The sequence below is a fragment of the Apus apus genome, chromosome 1 (genome assembly GCF_020740795.1).
Source record: "Apus apus isolate bApuApu2 chromosome 1, bApuApu2.pri.cur, whole genome shotgun sequence".
NCBI lineage: Eukaryota > Metazoa > Chordata > Aves > Apodiformes > Apodidae > Apus > Apus apus.
The window spans coordinates 4,238,325-4,259,360 of record NC_067282.1 but is presented as its reverse complement, the minus strand read 5'-3'; the positions used below and the strand labels follow the sequence as shown (position 1 = coordinate 4,259,360).

The window sequence follows — 21,036 nt, the reverse complement described above, 5'->3', positions numbered from 1 at the left end:
GTAGATGTGATCATAGGTTAAAGAAGCCCATTTCTCGGGGCACAAATGAGTCTTTTTGATTTCGCTCTGATTTCCTGTGCACTAATGATCTATAAAAGGTTGTGGTTAGAATTACAAATCATAGCCTGGATTGAAAGACTGTTGCTTTCATTTCACATGACTATAGTTAGCACTACCACAAAGGATTACTTTTGCTGTGTTCCTTTTATGTACACTTCCTTAATGACTGATACTTTTCCACTTCTGCCTTGCATCATACTCTGCTCATTTTATGCCTCCTGTAAGAGAAGCAGGAATGATTAATTAACCAACATTAAATCAGCAGCAGTTTGATGAAATATGCAGTCAGTTTTCATCATTTGCTGCGTACACTTAGACTTGCCTTTCTCATTTGTCTGGTATTCTCCTTATGCCCTGAACATTGTTCCTTAGGACATTATCTCAGTGTGTCAGAGGAATAACTTTATAACTCAGAATAGTGGTGTGTGTTGATTCTGATGAAGGAGGTGTGTGCCTTTTGATAGACTGATAAGATTTTGGTTTGCCATTCTGTATTCTCCAACTCAAAAACCTTTTTGAGAGTTCTGAAAAGATCAGGCTCCTTTTTAAAATCACAGTTCAAGTGGTTAAAAGGTAGATCCATTGAGGGCTCTCCCATCCTTTTTTCCCCATTCAGATGAATTCTGTTGACTTTGCCAGTCTCCACGAATGGCTGGCAAGGTGCCAGTAATGCTGATCAGGTTGAACTTCTGTAATTATGGGTCATAATTGCTAATTTCTAAAGTAACTATCAATTATTAAAAATCAAATTCGATGGTTCAGTTCAGCATAAACATATTTAGCAAAGATTGTCTCTACCAGACCCAGTGGTCTAATCAACAAGCAAAAAGTTAGATATTTAATTAGATTTTGATGAAAAATTGTGTTTAATTTCAAGTATAATCAATTATTAATTACTGTAATGAGTGACTCTGGCGGGGTTTACTAATTAACTCATTTAAAAATTATGAATAACCTTTTCATTTGTAATTATTTTCTCCATCCTGTCAAGTTGCAGATGAGAATTGTATCACCTAACTCAAAAGGAAAAAAATGAATCAAGGAGTCAAAATGTTTGTAGTTTTCAGGAAGTTAAGCTGGGTCATTTTGCATTTGATAGAAACTACAGAGTTCTTAACAGGAACTTGTTCATTCTTTTGAAAGTCTGATCTGTTTTTCCTCCAGTTTTGGAGCTTTTCCATGAATATTTGCATAGTTGTGTTTTCTTACAGATACCTTTCCTTATTTAAGAAGTATCTTACTCTTTTCAATGGCATGAGGACTATTTGAGTGGTAAGGTATAGCTTAATCATGGATAAGGTCTAATCTATGTAACCGCTCATGAGCACTGGGAACCTGGCTACTTTCCATCTGCTCTTGTTAGTTAAAACAACAATAGAAATTATCTTTTTAATGGCCATTTTCATCCTCCAAAGCAAACTGAGGTTGTTGGAAAGACTCCCATTTAAGTGAGTGGACTTTGGATCAGGTCCCATGGCAGTGGCTTGGCGTTTACTCTTATTTTTTTTTTTAGCAGTGATTGGTTAATAGAAATAATGCAGACTAGTGCCTAGGGCTTCAGAATGCTCTTTACAGCATCAGGTACATCACATTTATCTGCTTGGACGTTAAAACCTACCTACTGCAAGCCTTTTCTTCCTGTACAGGTGTGTGGAGCTAGAGACATCAGGAGATCCACAAAGGACTCTGTTGTTGGTGATACTTTTTGTGTGATAGATGCTCAGACACAAGTGTGATGGGCAACCACCTGAGGCAGGCAGCACTGCATGGGAACAGTGAGGCACCAGGTCCTTTCAGAAGTTCTTTGCTGAAGCCAGCTCATTTTTAAAGTTCACCTGAAACACTTGCAGAATCATTTGTTTAAGGCTAAGAGGCAGAGCTTCCATTATTTTATTAAAGGCTTTATGGTATTTAATAGTCTGAGGTTCATTTATCTTGCTGGAATTTTTCAAAAAAGAGGAGAGGAAGCATAAATAGAAGTCCATGCAAGCTGAAAGGCTGGTATCATGTGTCAACACCGTGATCAGGCTGAAAGTTTTACAGGGCTGAGTCACTGGTCTGGAGAGATAGTGACAAACAAAATATAACAGGGTGTATTAAGCAGCAGAAGCTGGTTTTCATTTGAATTAACCAGCTTTTCATTGACTTGTTGCCACCTTTTCAAATATTCAGAGACACACTGAGGCAGGGGTAACAATGCATATCAAAAGTTTTGCGCACACACAGCTTATGCAAATCTAATGAACTCCACAGAAGCTTGTCTTGTGTGGTGAGAACACCAAAGAGAGAAGCAGTAGCAGATGGGGGATGCAACTTTAAAATGCTGGAACCACTGACATGCAGGGCCTCTTTAAGCAGCTTGTAACTGACCTGCAAATTTACTATTCCAGGTCATGAAGAGACACCACTTTATAATTAAACCTCCCATTTTAGGTCTGTCCATTAAAGTCACAGTTAAATATGGAAAATTTTCATGGCTTTTGCTGGGATGTGATGAGGTCTCTATGCCATGGAGCTCTGCCTTGGAGGGCTAATTTATAGTGAGATTCTCATGACAGAAGTAATACCACAAAGTACATTGCTATCCAAAATACTTTGCCATCAGAGTTTCTGTACCTGGTAGATGCCAGGCCTGCTAGCATAGAGGTATAAAAAATCTCTGACTATGCTGTGGTGTCTGGGAGGAAGATTTCTGAGTTTAGAAACAGAAAAGACCTGTTTGTACATAACTCCATGCCCAGCAGCTGTTTGTCTAGAGCCACAGAACAGTTTCTAAACAAAATAGCGGTGGAGAATAGTTTCTTTCTTCTGAAACAGAAGGTATTATCTTCTGCCTGATGCAGATTCCAGACTAGATGGAAGTACAGTTTGATGTAGTTAGGCACTTGCAATTTTCCTATACTTAAGCATGTGCTGCGGTTGCATTGCATGAACAGCAAGAAAGATGGGCATTTGATTTAGATTAAAGTTAGGGCTGGAAAACATATTATGAAGCCAAAACAGTCATTCATTTGATTGGAGTCAGAGCTCTCTCTGCTTTTCAACTCTGTCTTCATTTGAACTCCATACAGATTCAGCTTCACTTAAAGAGCAGTGTTGCTTGCTACAGGCAAAAGGCTTTGACAGTAAAGCTGTGCTAGGACTATGGTGTTTTTATTAAGTGTCTTTCTTTTATTGTCTAAAAATTACCCTGAAAACTAAATTTACCTAATTTTCTACACAATTATTTGATGCTATGTAATAAACCCAATTTAAAGCAGTTTCCAAAGCTCTTAGCTATCTCACTAGTTAGCTGTGGATGTATGGTATACCATTTACCATGGTGTTTATATGCCACTTGACATCAATAGGAAAAGTTGCTAGTAATTATTAAACTTAAGCTATATCTATTCATCCTGCAGTTATACCTTGATATTCAAGTTAAATTATAAATCAGTTTATTATCCTGCCAAGAACGTCTATTTTCTGCTTTGTTTTTCTTTTTGGATCCCAGATTAAGCTCTATTTTGCTACTGGTGCCATTTGTTCTTTGGATTTACAAGGATCTTTCAATATTTTATATTTCCATCCTAGATAAAATGCAAAAATAGTAGCTAAACAATCTGTTCTTGCAAAACCTTTATGTTATGAAGTCAATCTGTCACCTTGAGAGGAGCTTCCAGGTCCTTTCTTGATTTGCTGCACACAGTTCACTCAGGAACTTTGGGTCTCATTTATTTCATTTTATCCTTAATCTAAAACTGTGAGATCCAGTCTCAAAGGCTTTATAGAATTATCAGTAATATATTTTATTATTTATATTTTATTTTACAGTTTAAATGGCATCTATCTCTCTCTTTCATACCCAGTGACATTTGGAAAATAGGGGCCTTTGTTTTTTTTCTCTGGCACATGCTCCTCTTAAACTGGATTAACTCAATTTACTTCAGCACTTGTTCAAATGCAGGGAGGGTCAATGGCATCAGTCTTGGTGTATGCAGCAGGAGCTGGACCAATCCTGGAAAAGTCTGCCTATATTTTTATATATGCCTGATTCTGGAGATTGGCCTGACTAAAGACTGAATGTACATCAGGACAGATGCTGAATTTTCGCTGATCATTCAGAAGTTCATAATTTCAGTTGCAGAAATCTTTTTGCGTAATTTTTTCCCTATCAGAGAGATGGAAAGATCAGAGGGCTTTGTGTTAGCCTCAATCACACTTCACTCTTGTTCAGGACCAAGCAAGAGCAGCTGCTGTATGTAATGTTAACAAGAGGCTGGTTGAGTAGCACTGAGCTCAGGAAAGCTGCCTGCAGGAGCCTGGCAAAAGAAACTGTTCCTGATCAGATCCACAAAGTGTTAGTGAATCACTCAAATGTTTCAGGCCCAGTCACTTTAATGACATTCTTCCTTCTTCCTCTCCATGTGCATGTACACACAGTGTTGTATAAAACACAGATAGGTGCCCAAATTTCAGCTCAGTATAGCTCATTAAAGAATGTTATGTATGCATTTTGCCTGTCATGACTAAGAAAAGGCATTAGCTTGTTAGTGCTGTACTTATACACAAGACAGTAATCATCAGAGAGGTGAGGAAGACACAAAATTAAAACCAAGATGAAATGTATTTGGTCTTATGTTTCCCACTGTTTTGTTGTCTTTCATTGCAGCTTTAGGTTCATTGTGGTATGAATAATAATACACCTTATTTTCCATCATTTGCAAAGTCAGAAATAACTGTTTATATTATTAGAGATTATTAAAATTTATTAGAGATTTCTGTGCATCTCTTTTTTTTTTTCTTTAAATTTGGATTCTGCATGTTATGTTTGGAGAGCAGCTAATACTAGCTTTTTAGTTTAGAGTAAAGGAAATCTAAGTGGTTTAACTGCAGCTTGAAAAGAAAGGTGATAAAGGTGATAAAGAGGTGCAAGAGCCCATTTTAAAGCTATTCTTGTGAAGATCAGTTAATTTAAGTGGGTGTTAAAAAACTCACCACAGAAACTCCTCTAAAGAACATTCACTGTTTTGACCTAAATAAGATCTATAACCTGACATTAGAAATGTTGGGATAGGAGAAATATCCTATGTATACACAATTGAAAGGGAAACACTGCCAGAAAATGCTACTAGGAAGGATAATAGAAGATAATATAAACCCAGTAATTTTTTTAGAGACCTCCAGTGTGGACAAACTTGGAAATATAAAAAGGTAGGTATTCCATTTGATAGCAACATGTTCTGAAACTCAGTGGCAAAACTTCTGCTTTGCAAAGCTGCTAACACTTACTTAGAGTTCAGACTGATAAAGAGCCTTGTCAAGTACTGCATCTTTTTGGAACTAATTTAGTGATTGTTAGAAGATCCCATAGTTTTCATTTTCATCTTCTTAATTTTTTTTTTTTTATGTTAAAAGCCATAAACACTATTAGATCATGTTGGTGACCTCTTAGGACACTGAAAGCCAGTAAACTACAGCTACTTTACCATTTTTACCTGGCTTAGGCTTAGTCACACACCTACTTCGATTCACTTTTTCCCAGCTTACATGTGCCAGGATCTCATTAACTATTTTGGCTATGGAAAATACATTAGGAAAATACAACAACTTCTTGTACTTACTCCTTAAGTCATTTTCAGCCTCTACTAGAAGCCCATGTCCCATTTCACCCAAAGAAGCTGTAGCTACTGCCTCCCTGGAAGTTTTCAAGACCAGGTTGGATGGGGCTTGGAGCAACCTGTTCTAGTGGGAGGTGTCTCTGCCCATGTAGGGGGGGTTGGAACTAGAAGATCCCTTCCAACCCAAACCAGTCTGTGATTCTGTGATTCACTGACACAGCTCATCCTCTTGTTATCCTAAGTGTATAGGCTAGCCTTTGACATATTTTGTTTGAACCTTTTGCTTGAATTATTCCAATTTAGTAGCTGTCCAGCTCTTCATTTTATCTGTTCCATCCTCATAATTGTATTTGTCTTTGAGTCATCTACATATTTAGTCATCCATGATTTTATATTTACTTATGTAACATTGATGTAAATGTTGGGTATTTTCAGGCTAACTATCATATGTTGAATTTCACAAGAAAATTTAACATTTGATAGTTATTCACCATCATGATAATTTTGGAAAGTGTTTGTTTCTTTAATTGAAAGTCATACCAAATTAAATGAAATATCTTGCTAAACTGTAGCTTTGTCAAAAAATGAATAACTGTTTCATTCTTAAGATCATTTTTTCAGAAAAGCAATAGGGTTGGCTTGAGTTGCCATACATTCTCTTTCTTTATTATTTGTCTGTTGAATTCTGTGCTATGTTTTCCATTCTTTTGTCTGTAATAGATGTCAGGCTACCCAATCTAAGTGACTTGCAGAATCACAGAATCACAGAATCACAGAATCCTAGGGGTTGGACAGGACCTTGAAAGATCATCCAGTCCAACCCCCCTGCCAGAGCAGGATCACCCAGAGCACATCACACAGGAACGTGTCCAGGCAGGTTTTGGATGTCTCCAGAGGAGACTCTACAGCCTCTCTGGGCAGCCTGTTCCAGTGCTCTGTCACTCTCACAGGAAAGAAGTTCTTCCTGATATTCACATGGAACCTCCTATGCTCCAGTTTGTACCCATTGCCCCTTGTCCTGTCACTGGACATCACTGAACAAAGCCTGGCTCCATCCTCCTGACACTGCCCTGAACGTGTCTGTAACCATGGATGAGGTCACCCCTCAGTCTCCTCCAAGCTCAAGAGACCCAGCTCCCTCAGTGTTTCCTCATCAGGGAGATGTTCGACTCCCTTCATCATCTTTGTGGCTCTGCACTGGGCTCTTTCAAGCAGTTCCCTGTCCTTCTGGAACTGAGGGGCCCAGAACTGGGCACAATATTTCAGATGCAGTCTCACCAAGGCAGAATAGAGGGGGAAGAGAACCTCCCTTGACCTACTAACCACACCCCTTCTAATGCACCCCAGGATGCCATCGGCCTTCTTGGCCACAAGGGCACACTGCTGGCTCATGGTCATCCTCCTGTCCACCAGGACCCCCAGGTCCCTTTCTCCTGCACTACCCTCCAGCAGGTCAGCCCCCAACCTGTACTGGTCCATGGGTTTGTTCTTCCCCAGATGCAGGACTCTACACTTGCCCTTGTTGAATTTCATCAAGTTTCTCCCTGCACAGCTCTCCAGCCTGTCCAGGTCTCTCTGAATGGCAGCACAGCCTTCTGGTCTGTCAGCCAGTCCTCCCAGTTTAGTGTCATCAGCAAACTTGCTGAGGGCACACTCTGTTCCCTCATCCAGGTCATTGATGAAAATACTGAACAACACCGGTCCCAGTACTGACCCCTGAGGGACTCCACTAGTCACAGACCTCCAACTAGATTCTGTCCCATTGACCACAGCTCTCTGACTTCTTCCTTTCAACTGGTTCCCTTCTTAAATATTTGCACAGCATTAACCCTGTTCTAATCTCTTGTTAGCTGGTTCAGTATTAATCAGTGAGTCAAATTCCTCTTTTACTAGCTTGTCTCATTACTGGGTACAAGTTAAATGGGCCTGCAGATTTAAAAATGTTTGTCCTTGAATAGATGTAGTTTGATATAATTCTTGGTTATTAATGGACTGAAAAAAAAAAATATTTCCTGTGAAATAATTGTGTTATCCTAGTTATTTTCAGAAACCAGAACAAAAATTTTTACTGAACACTTTGGCCTTTACTATAAAATTATTAACAATTTTGCCATATCCATCAAGTAAGTAGCTTTATGGTTGCTCAGTTTAGTAGGTTTCAACACAGTTTAAAAATACTCTATTGTTCTTTGGTTTTTTTTTTCCACCCTTGTATTTTTTTCTTCATGTCCTCAGCCTCCTTTATCAACTCTCTGCATGGTCTTAGATTTATATAGATTACTTTCTGATTCCCTATTGTTCTGGGGTGTTATAGATTGCTTTTTTATTTCTGCTTATTGTTTTATTTTGACACTGAATGAAGAGGTCCTTTTGTCAAAGTCTCATCCTCTTTCATCATTGTGGGATGACTGGAAGAATGACTTGAATTTAGAAGTAGACCACTGATATGGCTGCTTCTTTAACTGCTAGAAAGCAGGTCGAGGTTGTATATCCAGAAGACTAATCTTTGAGTTTGCATCAGTGTGCCACGAAACCACACATTAGTCACATAACATCACAATTAGCTCTTTAGATGCCTAATCCTTTCTTAAACTTAAGAAAAACACAAGGAGGGATGAGTTTAATTCTGTTTGTGTTGTGGGTTTGTTTTTTTTTTTTTAAATGGTAAGATATGGGCTCTCAGCTTTTATAAGCTTTTACCAGTTGCTTTTAGTGAGTTTTTAGAGTTGCTGTAAGCCCCCAGAAAAGAAAACAACAGCATACTGCCACCAAAAGTGCTGGCCTTGCCTTTATGACAGTGGCACAGATGTGCTGCTGTAATCTTCATTTCATGGCTTAGATTGACCTTTGCACACAGACACTGGAAAGGAATCACTTTTGCAGATCTCACTGTCTATGAGAAGGACTTCTCTTCTAGTCCATGGTTTTATGTCATGATAATTAGTGTGAAGTAACATAATTTAATTGCAGTTACGTGGAGACAGAAAGAAATATTTCCCATTAATAGGCTTGTTTTCAGTGGTTTTAGATACCATGCATTTTTGTGGGTATCTAGTTGTAAGAGTAGGCTCAGTTAGGGATGTCACTGACTGAAAAATATTCCTCAGTTATAGTTTATTGTTTCTCTCCCATCCTAGCATAAATTAGAAGGTGGCTTCAAAGCCTGATTTGCAGCTAGGTCATACATTTCTGTTGGAAATGTGCAGTGATGCATTCTCTAAGGTTTCTTACCTGTAGTTAAAGTTGAGCTATGTGGAGATATACATCTTTGTAGCCTTAAGTGAAGTGTTGTTGTTAAGTATACTACCTAGGTAACATACTAGATGACCTGTAAAATAAAGAACAAGAAGTCCAAACCACTCTTTCCTTCTGTGACATGATTTCAACACCTCTGTTTATGCTGAAACTTAAAAGCTCCAAAAGGACCATTTACAGAGTTTATTTCAAGATATCAGAATCTGATGCTCAACAGTTAGGCAGTTAGAGGTTACTGAAGCTCTGTGTTTCAGTGAAAAGTGACCATCACCAGCTTTCCCTATTTTCCACTTTATTTGATTTTATCATACCTTAATTTCCACACCTGTCCTTATTGCAGTCAGAAGTTTTTGCTTAGAAAGATGATGAGAACATCATATGTTAGCTGTTTTCAAAGCAGCACCATTTCAAGCAGCACCATTGCACCTTGCTTGCCTAGTACAACTGTAGCATCACTTCATTGTGCAAAGAGGCTCTTTAAAAAGCAAAGCCAAACAAGGCAGTTAGCAGAGATGATGGCTATGCTTACACTGAGTATATCAAAAGAAACTCTAATTGGGCTATCAGTGCAGAAGGATTTCGTTTAATTATGGCAGAAATGATAATGAAATTAAGCATCAAAATTACTTCCTGAGGCTTTTGGTGAAAAAAAAAAAATAAACCCCACAATCTAAGCATAATGATAATCCAAACAGCATGAATCCAAGTCAGTAACAGTTTATTTATATTAGTATACCTTTTCCAATCAGGCTGGAACATGCACTGTTCCAGTTTGTGAAACATGTATGTGGGAAACATTCTGGGCATCCAGCTGTTCCAGAATGGGTGCATTTCTCTACTGTTAAAGTCTTACATATCATCACACTCAAACTGTCTGTTGAGAATGATCTCTGGTCCTTGCTAGCTGAACTGTGCACAGGAATTCAGGAGCTGGCTGCCCAGAGCCAAAATCACAGTAGAGTCCCTTCTAACAACGAAGTGGTATAGACTGTAAAGTTACTTTGCTTGGTACTGTTTAATTCATTGCTATCAACATAGTCTTCAGGGATGAAGGCACAAGACAGTGTGCGTCCCTGAGCAAGCCCTTCGATACATTGACATGTAACAATGAAACAAAATTATCATGGCCTAAGTAATCTGGAGCAAACATGCTCTAGACTTGTGACAGTAGGGGTCTGGATGCCTGCTCTCAGTGTATTCATTCACTTATGCAAAAATTTGCTGTTTGCTCTGCTGTTATTTTAGATTTATGTTGCAGAAGCTTGGAGGTAATGGGGGATCATGACACCTCTTTTCTATTAGAAAGAACAAACAATACCGTGTGCTTTATCATATCCCTGATCCACCCAGAGCTGGCTGCAACAAAAGCAGAAAATCTGAGTTCACTCAGTAGGGACCTATTTAGAGTGCAGTAGCAGAATTGTCTGCACTGAGTGTATTCTTTCCCTTTCCAACCCCCTCCTAATGCTACCGACCAGCCTGCACATATGGCATCCCTAGAAAGCAATTGAACATGCTACACTGCTGAAGTTGCCAGGGTTGAGTGGCAATTTCTGTGCAATTGTTCTGCTCAGCATCAGGCCAGGGGAAAAAAAAATAGCCTGTGATGAGGGAATTAAAGGCTATTACAGAGTAACATATGCATAGAGTGGCTGATCTAAAATCACACAAGCAATCTTAATTCTGCTCTTTGCTCACTTTTGAGTGCTTGACTGGCGAACTTTGAGTTTCTTTAGCAAGTGCTTTTTTTAGGTGTAATTAAATATAAAGATGTCTGTGGGGCTTTTAAGAGAATACTGTGGGTTGCACTTGCCAGCACTTCCCTTAATCTATGTGCTGGATTTAATTCTAAGTCCAAGGGAACAAATCATCAGGTTGTGTTAAGTTTCATTATTGAGAGAGCTTTCCACACTGATCTGAACCATTCACTTAGATTTATAGTACCTGAAAGTACTGTGCTGGATTTTGCCCATGGTTTCTGGACAGAAAGAAAATGTCTAGTGTCAATAATTGTGCTTTGTCACCCACTTTATCGGCTTTCTCAGATTGGACAATTGTATCCATTTGCCAAGCATTTCTACAAGGAAAAAGAAATAAAAATCCCCGTTCAAATGAACTGTTGGAACAATCTGCTTGTTTTTCAAGCTTATGATTCTATGTAAAGAAAAATTAGAAAATAAATTAACATGTTACTAGCCTGCTTTAAACGTATCTGTGCGTTTGTCGTCTGAAGCAGTTAAAACAAGATGCTCCTAAATACGTGTACAGTAAATTGTTTCAGATCTCTTCAGAAAGTCACCAAATCAATAGGATTCTGCTTTAGAGTTCAGTTGTGATGATACTGATGAACCTTGATTTACAAAATGTGTGAATTTGTACTGAATTTGAAGCACCTCCATCATGCTCTTGAAGTTGCTAGATTTACTCAGCCTAAGTAAAGCTCAAGTTAAACTTTGAGCATCACGGGATTCAGAGATTGTAATTCTGTTAATTTTTCTTACATCAACTAGCACAGCCCAACTGGGGATCTGGTGCTCTTAGAACGTGTGTGGTGACTAATAACTCTAATGCTTTTTTCAGCTGATTTTAGGATTAAACCACAAGCAGCACTCTCAAATAATTTATTTGTCTTTATAATAAAATCACGTTCATGTTCAGAGGGACAGATGAGCAGGCAGCCATCTGAGAGATCAGCTCACACATCAAATTCTACAACAATATTTAGAATTTAACCCTTGAAATGGGATACCAGATTTAAACTCTGATCCCACCTCTGTTGTGCTGGGATGACAGAAGATGATGGATATTGTTGGTGACTTTTAAACAGCAAACAGTATTTCTAAGACTTTAAGCAACCTGTTATATTAATTTGGGAAAGCAGGTTTTCTGACAATATCTGGTAGAGATAATAAGGAAGGAAGCAAATGAGAGGTTGTTGATCTGCCTATGTAAATTACACCCTTTTAAATTAGGGTCTCACAGTCTATATGAGTGTAATGAAAGAGCATTTGTAAAATTATACTGTCCACAACAGGCTAATCCAGATTTTTAGTAATTGCAAAGCAAGGTAGGAGGCCCTCTGGTAGGGCTGCCTGTCCTCATTTCTCTAATTGAAGTGAGTACCCCAATGGGAAAACAATTATTTCTAATATTATATACACAAATTAAAACTCCATTTAGAGGTACAGTGGAACCATCTTATAATTGACTTTGATCTTGGAGAGATATCTCAGTAATTTTTATAGCAATATGGTCTCTGCCAGAAAGGGGATCTAGGAGGGAAAATAGTATTTTACTGAGAAAGGCCTGAGCATGTGTAACACCAAATTTACTAGGGCTATGGGGACTGAAATTAGTTTCTTTGGTGCAATATGCTGTCTAGTAGCAGCAAAGTGTTGCTGAGGTCCATCTTTCAACTTCCTATTGTACTTTCACAATGGTGTAAATGGTGAAGGGAATCACAGATTATATTGAAGCAGGGAGCTCCTTGGATAAGCCACACCACCTTTATATCTATTTTTTTTCTATAGACTGACACATTAGTCACCACCCACCATGACTGGTGACTTAAATTCTCTATAATTATTTCCCTCTCATAAATTAGCAACTGAAATAATAATTAAAAAAAATCCCACAAAAACAAACAAACAAACAAACAAACCAACCAAACCAAACCAACAAAAAACAACACAAAAAACCCCTAACCAAACAAAAAACATCAAAAAAACCCCAACATCACCACCAATAAAAACAAACTACAAAAAACACCAAAAAAACCCCAAACCCAACCCAACAAATATCCATAGAAATATTTAAATATACTGATTTAAAAATGGCTTTTCCCTTTCCTGCAGGAAATTGCAAGCATCCAGAAAGCCACTATAGCACTGGAGGGGCCAGTGATCATCTATTAGCAGTTTGAATGGACAGGCAATCACTTGAAAGTCTTTGATCCCCAGAAGTAATTAGGAAGACATTGAATAGGAAGTGCTGACTCTTTGCATTGAACAAACACTGAGTTTAACTGCTTCATTTTATAACATGTCTTTCTAGTCACTTTCTTGAAGGTTTCAAAGAAATGTGATGCTTCAGCTGGAAGCTTTTTCCCTTCCCTATTAAGAGCAATTTGGAACTAAATTAAAATATAAACTGTTCTCCTAAGAAGGAACTAACACTATTTGGTAGACCACTTGTTTCTATTTTGGAAATCTTTGATAGAGCTCTTCAGTCAGGAGGGGTCAGAGAATAACTGATTTTTGTCAAATACAACAAGTAAATGCATTTGAAGCCAGGTTTTTAGGTGATGACAACAATGCTGTCTTCCTGAGAGGCAGTTCCCACTCTGGTGGCAAAATTTTTAAAAGTAGGAATATCTCCATCATTTGAATTCCTGCTTTGCACATGGTGATTCTGATTGAGGGAAGGAAGAAACCTGAATTATCTCTGAAAGGAACGCTTCTGGTACTTGCATAGTTTAAGCTTTCTTTGAACATGGAGGGAATGGTCAAGCAGCAGGCAGAGTCCCAGGTATTACTCATAACTGAGCTGGCTGTGAAAGCATCTGCTTCCTAGTTTATGACTTTTGAGGTCCTTAAAAAACCACAAACAAACACAACACAGCTATCTCTCTGTTTTCTCATCTAAATCCTTCATACTGATCCCTTCACCCAGGGATAAGTGGATACATATTGTCCAGTTCTCAGCTTGAAGAACTCCCAGCCCAGCAGAGTGGCTTTATCCTGTCTATGAAGGCAGCTGGTAAACCCTTTTTTCTTGTTGAAGGTGGATCACAGAGCAGTCAGGAAAAGGGCCAGATGGGGAATTTACAATACTGAGCGTTACCCTAAATGTCCCTCTTTGTACCTTTTTTTATATTTCTAAGCTATTGTCTTGTGTCAAATAAATCAGCAGGCCAGGAAGCAGAGCCATGGGACCTCCCAGCCACAAGCTGAGAGTCTTCACTGAAACACCAGGTAGTCAGGCTGCCTTTTTTTATTTTTTTGGGCTCCGTTCCTTTGTGACCTATTAATTTTACATTTCTAACGGCACAGCAGCCCCAGTCCTGCTGGATTGTAGAGAGCACTGTGTGCATTCATTCAGGCAGAAGATGATTTCAGAAGTCAGTTTTTCATTCCTTGAATAAGACCTTTAAGCCATGGAAGGGGAGTATTTTTTTCACAGGAAATAATTTTAGATGTTAGAAACACAGAGTACTGTGCTGAGTTTTCAGTCACAAGGTAACTGCTAAAGTCCATGCAAGAACTGGCCTTGCAGGAATCCCTCTCTCCTTGTCCCACAACCTCTGGTTTAGTGACCTGGGTATGTATGTGTAAATGGTGTGAATTCATGATATTATGGACCATTGGAATCTTCAGTCAGGATCCTAGACTAGGATCTAATGAATGTTAGATCCTCAGACACTCAAAATGTCCAGTGCCCTTAGATTAACATCAGTTTGGATCTGTCTGGTCCAGGACTTGATCTTAAAAATGAGGAGAATGGGTACAAAATACTGCATCCAGGCTTACTGCTTTTACCCTCTTCTGACACCAGAAGGACCATAAAAGCCACTTCAATCCTTGTCTCTTGCTGTGTTGGTATGCTCTGCCATGCTGGGACACAGAAGCCTTGTCCAACATTGATATTGAACAGCAGTGTATGAGAAAAAAAACAACCTGCTTGATTTATTTCTTCAATGTTTGTTTTACTGTTTCTATTCTTAATCTTGTGTGCTCTTCCTTGATTTATTGAAGATTGACAAACTAGTGATTATTTCATGCTGAAAGTCTCCTTTTCATAACATTGAATGTCACAAAAATATGATTAACTGTGTAACAGTCAATTCTTCCACTTCTACAGAAATAATATAATTTCAGTGTAGAGAGAGACAGTTATCCAGATAATTACAGTCAAGTTTATTCCTGAGACAGGAGTGAAAGCAATACATTCACTTGAGTCAAAATTAGCCCTGAGTAATTCAGTAGTGGAATCTAGCATTTTTTCAATTAGGAAAAAAAGCAAAACTCAGGTCTCATTTTAGAGTGTGTGTTATTATAAGTCAGCCTGTCAAATCTGTAGGTGAAAAAGGAATATGTAAGCACCACGAACCTAATGCTTGATTCCACTAAAAGAGGGCAGAGCAAAGAAACAAGCTATTTAAATTTCTTTTCAACCACTGACTGAGCTCCAGCTCCTATTCTAAGTCGCTTTTACTTTTTTTCAGCTTTCTCTTGCTCTTTCCTAACCTTCTTGTTTTTTTTCTCAGTTTCTCTCATTCTGTATTTTTCCCACTTTCCCATTCTTTCTCATTTTTATTCTTGTTCATTTTGGCTTCCCAGTGTCTCAGCTGTCCCTTCTCATGCTGTCTTTACCCATTTTCTCCTTTGCTTCACACTGCACTGACGGCTTTGGAAAATCATTCTCCCTATCAGGAGTGGTCTTTTGGCTTGTGTTGGCTTTGGCTTTGCTGTCACCAGTTCAGAGAGGTGTTGTAGAAAGCAGTGGAGTAGTGGAGCCAAACTCTTCTCCAGATTGGGCTGAGCTGAGGATGGTAGGGTGGCTGTTCAGAGAAGCCTGGCTTTTCCAAAGCTTGTGCTCTCCCCTGTGTTCTTTATGCAAAATATCCTGATGTTAGGGAAATATGAATTCAAAATATAATCTTACTAGGAAGAAACTGACTAGGTGTTTCAAATGAGAAGCTCATAAGTCTCTGCATACCATTTACTCTCTGCACTTTCTGTACATCCAGGCTATGCACCATGCTCTTGGGGGTGATGATTAACTCGGTGGTTTTCTTGAGCTTCCATTCTGAGAAACTCTTTTTCCATTGCTCAGGGCAAGACCAGTTGTTAACTGTTATTTTATTCATTGCTTAGCTTCTCTAGGATCTTCATCTGGGTGAGGAATCACCAGGCCAGCAGCAGTACCTGCAGGACTTAGCTCTGAGAGGACAGGCAAGAAGGCAGCAGCAGAGCCTGTGAGCTGCTCTCAGAGCACTTTTAACAAACCCTATGGAAGCAGCTGGTGGCTTCAGCCATAGCCTTAATTTCAAACATCATAATTGATTGGTTTGGTTATTTATTACGCTTAGCTTGCTGCTTTGGGCAAAGCAACAAGCTAATAAAGGGCCAGCAGTGTGTTCTTTCATTTTTTTTGCTGACTGGTGTGGTTTCTGGGGGTCTCATATGCTTCAGTAAGCGTGTCTTGTCTTTTCTTCTCCCTGTGATCTATCACAATCATCTGCTTCTCTCTGCTAACTCCTTCACTCCATCAACCTGTCCCAAGGGATGTCCATGTTGTTGACCATGTGAAGTATTATCTTTGTTTGTCCTTTTTTACTCTCAGTGCTTCACCAGAGTCTTTGTTCTCTGCCCTGCTGAGTAAGCTGTTTTGACTTTAGTGTTTTGCTGTATCATAAGCAAGAGGCAATACTATTAAGATACCCAAAAGGCTGGGTCACTTCAAGACAAACTTTGAAACCATGTCCCTCTTTATTTGGCTTAGTAGCATCAGCAAATGTTGCTTATGGCCTGCACAAGCATCTGTGAAGTAAGAATAATGCAATACAGAAAGAGATAGTGTATTAATACTGAAATAATCATAATCCTGAATATTCAATCCTACCAATATGAACTTTAATTTATTTGGGTGTGTCATAGTTCAGCTGATGCTAATTTTTAAATTTTCTTTGCTAAAATAAATCTGAGTCTAGCAGATGAATAGTCACATCACACTGCCTTGGAATCAAACTCTGAAAGGACTGAAGTTTGGCTTCCTTCTTTTTCTCACCAAGAAGGCAGCCAGAGGTGATTTAGGACTGAGGATGTGCTGATTTATTCTGTTACCTGCTAAGCAAGTTTAAGGGCACCTCTTGCTAGCACTTAGCTACATTTTTTCCATGCCAAGTGAAGGCAGACAAGAGTTTTATTAGCCATGGGAAGTATAACCAAAGCTCCTGCAAAGAGCATGTCATGAGGCTTCCTAGGCAGTGAAAGCAACATGGTATTTTACGAAAGGGTACACTTTAATGATTGTTAATTGCAGTGTGCTCTTTCAATACATGGGGAGCCTTCAATACCTGAATATCTACCTAGTATCATGTTGGGGAGGGAGAGGGAGAAGGACATGGGGGCTTTTAGGAGGGCATTTACACTTTGTGAGAGACATCTTATGTCTAGCTGAGCAAAGGGGGGAAAAAAAGCCAGAGAAAATGTCAACAGTGGGTTCAATTGACCTGGATACTGAGAACGTCAGGAATCTCAAACTATTGCTTTGCTTTTAGGAACATTAACACTTCAAAGTGCGTGATTGCACCTCGCATCTATGGTTCCAGGGTTGTTCCCTGATTATGGTCTTTTTGTTTTGTTTTATTTCCCCCAAGAAAGAACCATTTAGCACAGAACAAAGTTGACTTTTGCCTCTCCTAAAACCTTTAAACAACTGCTTGCATGAACAATTTTACACATCCCACTGAGCTGTAGAGACCCAAAACATCCACTGCTTTTGCTGCTTGACTTTTTAGCATGAGTATGGCAGTTAGGGGAAGCAAGCAGAAGAATGAGCTTTCCACCAGCTTGCCAATTAGACACAATTGGTATTGAGAAGATAGTCATTATTAACAATCAGGTTATTTCCTAATAGCATACCCATTACTAAAGTGTTCTTCAAAAGTAAATCAGACTCTTTGTTCTGTTTTCCGAAAGGCTTTCATGGTTATTACCTACCTGCAGCAGAAATAGCATGATTTCTGGTTGGGAATGTTTATAAGCTTTTATTTTGTTCTTAGAAACATCAAATCAAAACCCCTTAATAGAGCACCAGCTCTGAGCTTTTGTGCTCCATTTTCTGAATAACAAAATGCTTTTCAAATAATTCTTTCTCAGATTTTTGGACTTTGGTATGTATGGTGTGCATGGATCTCATTCTCATGGGTCATTGTCAGAGAACTTCTTACAGCTTTTCAATACTAAAAGGGAGCTTATAAGAAAGATGGAGACTTTTTACCAGGCCCTGTAATGACAGGAGAAGGGGTAATGGCTTTAAATGAAAACAGATAGTTTAGATTTGTTATAAGGTATTCTTTCCTGTGAGGGTGGTGAAACACTGGAACAGGTTGCTCAGAGAAGTTGTGGATGCCCCATCCCTGGAAGAGCTTTGAGCAACCTGGTCTGGTGGAAAATATCCCTGTCTGTGGCAGGCGAGTTGGACTAGATGATCTTTAAAGGTCCCTTGCAATCCAAAGAATTCTATGATTCTTTCATTCTGTGACCTATGTGATGATGGGATCAAGGTACACAAGAAGCTTTTTGCTTTAGACAAAATCTATTAAACAAAGACAAAAGTTAACATACTAATATGAGTCTTTTATCTTTGTGTGATAACACAGTATCTATGCTACAGAAAATTCTGTCATTTTTTTTTCTGTTGGGACATTGTAGGACACTTTGCAAACATTTAGGAATTAATGGTGAATGGAATGGTCGATTCAGTTGCTCAAGGGGGTGGATAAAGTACAGAAAAGCCACAGCACTTCCAGGCTGCTAGCTCTGTCATTACACTGAAGGAAGATGTTCCTTTCATAAGACATTTCCTTTCAGGTATTCTTAAACGCATTTTACATGCCTGGAAGAAATTCTTATAGCTTTCTTGCTTCATCCCAAACCATCCTGAGTTCTTCATTTTCTTGTAGTAAATACTGATCTACAGGCAACGAATTCCTCCTAAGCAGAGGAGGGGAAACTATGTCCTTTTGGGAAAACTATGTCCTTTCAGTGTCTTCCTGAGAGTTTTTGTGGCACTTACACTGAAATCCAAAGGACAGAGCAAGTCAAATGGTGCAGAGAATTAAAAAAAATTCACTGGGTCAATTCGAGCCTGAACCTGTTACGCCCAGTATAAGATCATGTAAGTCATAGTAATATGAAGATGTCTCGTAGATGAAATTTGGATTAAGCACTCAGGACCATCAGAGGCATCTGTGCTGCTTGCTGTCTAGGATTGCTTGAGCTTGGAAGAGCAAATAGTACAGTTTTAATTCTGCTTGGAACTACAGATATCCATGTGGTTAAACATGGGAACTTGCACCTGCTCAGAGCACCCAGCCCCTGAGCTCTGTAACAGCTCAGCAGCACCTGGGTAACACTCAAGTCCGTGCTGAGGTACAGTCGGAATGGCATTTCAGGCAGTGTCTAGTACTGAGCTTGGAACAAAGACTGGTGACAGAGGGATGCATGAAATGCCTTTTACAGCTTATGAACATGTGAACATAGAGTAAGTTAAGTCATTTAACACACAGTGGCTTTTTAGTGCCCAAACAAGTGAACCAAGTGAGTCCTTTAATCTGCTGTAGTTCTCCTTTTCCTTTCTGTGAAGTAGAAATAGCAGATTCCTGCCTGCTGAGGTTTTCTGAGGTTAATAGCTATGAAGTGCCCAAGCATCTGATGATGAGGGCTGTATAAACACAAAGTTATTATGCGAGCATAGCAATGCCAAATGCTTGATGCAAATTCCTTGCTCCCGGTCTGATTTCCTCTCTTCTCTTGCACATTTTCTCTGCCAAGTAAATATACTCCTTTCAGATGAAATTACTGGCCATTCAGCCTCAAGTATCCTGGTTGAATTACCAGTTGTGATGGTGGAATTCCTTCTTGGTATGTGTACCCGTATAAAAATGTTGGAGTTTCGAACAGCTCATTGGGAGACTTTCTTTGCTTTGCTTCCTTGCTGTCTGGGAGGGTTTGGAAACTATTTTCTTTCCTAATGATTAAGACTTTGTTGACAAACGCAGTCCCTTCTTACATGGCAAAAGGAGTTTTGCCCGAGTTGTGTTCTGTGATATTGCAGTAGTGCAAAGACAAGGTTGTTCCTGTTAGTAAATGGTAGATGCTCTAATTGAGTCTGAAGTGGAAAAAAAAAAAAATCACTGATTTTGCTAAATTGCCAAAACATGCTGGTTTGGGAGAACTACTCAGATTACTTTCCAATCCTCTTGAAAAGATTGTTCCTGATGCACAAGTTTAAATAAACTAACGTGGACCTGACAGTGTTTACCAAGCTCAGATGTATCTTTGTGAATAAAATGAGAAGGAGGAGCAATGGAAATGCTCTATTTCTTTACTGATTTTTGGTTTGTTGTTCTTTTCTTGTTTTTTTATGCTAAATAGCTGTGATGCTAGTGACATTGTACAGTTTCTTGGAGAAGTTAGAGTGTAAAACACCAAGGCTTTCCCTTAAAAAAGAAATGTTGTTGCAAGTGTAGGAAAAATCGGATCATTTAACTGTGTGGAGCCTGAAGTTAAGCTGGGTACTGATTGAGTATGAAATGTTTATGTTGAGGATGGAGGAATTGATATTGGAAGCCACGTTCTTTTGCTTTTTATATTCAAGGGGCAAGTATTGTACATGATTTTCCATACTCCTCGTACGTGTACTTGCTTTTTAAATATTCTGTCTTGTTCCTTAACTTCACTTGTCTTTCTGTAATGCCTTGAAATAGATTCATGTGTGCAGTAGATGGTTTTGCACGGCCCAGAAACCTACAGAGAGCTATGCCCTGGTATCACACAAACCTCAACAGTGCTGCTTGTTTTCAAATTTTGAGGATGTATCTTCAATCTGAATAGGAGAAGCTGAGTTGTACTAAGTCGGGCTCAGTCATAGTGGCTCACATTTGTGGTGCTGGATACAAAGGCATGTGTGCAAGATGGATCTTAAATTGCTGTAGTTTTTACTTGGTCTTATTCAAAAAAATCTGTCAGAGATGTCTATAAGATTTTATGTGTTTAATTGGCAGGATAACAATAATAATAACAATAATAATAAAACACTATGAATACAGCAAAACAATTCAGTGGGCAGTTTCCTGGGATCTCTTTGTACATTGATAAATAATAGACCTTGTACTTCTGTGTGCACCACATTGTCACCCCAGCCTTGGGAGATTCTGAAACACTGTACCTGGTTGTTCTGTCATGCAGACAGGTCAGAAGTAGTTCTACTGAAAGAAACAGAGTGGATGGGTACAGGTGATCCAAAATAAGTTTAAGTGGGTGGAAAGACTTAGGGAGTTGGTACTGTAGAAGCAGCAGGGGCCGTTAATTACATTAATCCCATTCTTCTCCTA

The 21,036-nt window shown here is 38.9% G+C and overlaps 1 protein-coding gene across 1 annotated transcript in view; it reads left to right on the top strand.

The window, feature by feature from the left end:
• Positions 1-21,036, top strand: part of LOC127395132 (teneurin-4) — a gene marked incomplete at its 5' end in the record, with an annotated part of 214,884 nt that overhangs the window by 3,207 nt on the left and 190,641 nt on the right. The window lies entirely within an intron of this gene.